The following is a 1,944-nucleotide window of genomic DNA, read 5'->3' on the forward strand; positions in this document are numbered from 1 at the left end:
CTTGTTGCCCCAGTGCAGGTCAGCTAGCCCAATCTCAAAGGCTGTAATCTCTCAATGGCAGCTGAATGGGCAACAGTTCACCCAAAGATTTTTCTTTCTGTGCCATATCCCTCTGCTCACACCAGTTTATTTCTATGCAAAGCAACCCTGCACAACTTCTCAGGACATGGGGATAACAGCAAGCTTCTCACACAAACTGTTTGTAGCACAGTTCAGGCAAAGCTCTTTCTCACCCTCATAATATGCTAAACCTCACGGTCCACAGTTCTTACTGTGTTCAGGTTTTCAGTTCTCGCCAGAGTAGGCCATCAAGCTGTACTTACAGCACTGCAAGGCGTCTCTTAGGCCAAGGTTTCAAATCCTTCCACATTCCTCTTGAAATTCAGCTCCAAAAGCCCAAAGCCACACAGTCAGGTGTCTAGCAGCAATCCCACTCCTCGGTACCACTTTGCTGCTGCAGTCAGGTTCGCAATGGATGGAAAAAAGAGTTTTATTTTGGCTTACAGGCTCAAGGGGGAAGGTCCATGATGGCAGGAAGAAACGAAGGCATGAGCAGAGGGTAGATATCACTGCTTGGTCAACATAAGCATAGGAGCACGCCCATAGCATCAGGAGACTGTACGAAATACTGACAAGGGAAAACTAGCTATAACACACATAAGCCCACCCCCAAAACTATACACTGCCTCCAGGAGACTTTAATTCCCAAGTCCCCATCAGCTGGCAACCTAGCATTCAGAACACCTAAGTTTATGGGGGACACCTGAATCAAACCACCACACTTATCATTTATCTTTCTACAATAAAATTCTTTCTCAGATATAGTTCTATGAATTCCTACTGAGGTGGCAAACAGTCAATGATTCTTAAAGAAATAGCTTGGGAAGTTCACACAAGACAAACACATTGAATAGTGATTTGACTGCAATGTCCTTTTATTCAAGGACAAATTTCATCATTTTTAAAAAGTTCTAATCTCCATTATCCATTAAATGTATGAAGGCCTTAAACATTATTGTCTTTCTATCAAATGACATATTGCAGGAAAAGACATTACATTTAGTTTTTCTATTCAAGGAATTCAAATTACTATTCAAGAAGTAGTTAATTTCTTATGAATAAAGTATTAAAAGAGAAATATATATATATCTTGCTATTTAAGGAAAGGGCTATAGACTTTTATGACATCTATAAATTTGCTCTAAACTCTGCAGCTAACTTCATTTTTATGGCCATTAGCTATCCAGGAAGATTCTGCAATTTGGTGGAAGGGTTTGTCTTAGCAAGAGCACTGTATAGATGACTTAGCTCAAGGTCCTCATAAGCATGAACTTACTGTGGATGACAGCTTAACAAGAAGATCTACAACACAACCCCAAGACCTCTAATGCAAAATATGAGGCTTTTTTGCACAACATGATTCATTCAATTAACTGACAAGAAATTTCTCGGGTGAAAAATACATGAGGCCAAGTGATCTCTGTCACTGTGTGTATGGTGTCATTATTTCCAAGTTTGTAAAATAGTTCCTGCTATGAGCTATACAGAACAGTGGATAGGTGACTTGCATTTTAATGGTAAAACTACGAAGATTTGATGCTTATTTATTTGAGACAGAGAAAGAGAGAGACAGAGAGACAGAATGGGCATGCCTGAGCATCCAGCTACTGTACACAAACTCCAGGTGCATGTGCCATGTGAATCTGGCTTATATGGGTGCTGGGGAATTGAACCTGGGTCCACTGGCTTTGCCAGCAAGTATCGTAGCCATCAGGCAAGTTCTCCAGCCCATTTTTTAAGGATTGAATTTAATTTTATAAAGTTTTCATTTCTATAAAGCCAGATGCACAATGTGAAGCATGGGTCTGGAGTGCATTTGCAGTGGTTAGGAGCCCTAGTGGCCCATTCTCCCCCCCCCCCATCTATCTACATGTATGCCTATCT

Source organism: Jaculus jaculus (genome assembly GCF_020740685.1).
Source record: "Jaculus jaculus isolate mJacJac1 chromosome Y unlocalized genomic scaffold, mJacJac1.mat.Y.cur SUPER_Y_unloc_1, whole genome shotgun sequence".
Classification (NCBI taxonomy): domain Eukaryota; kingdom Metazoa; phylum Chordata; class Mammalia; order Rodentia; family Dipodidae; genus Jaculus; species Jaculus jaculus.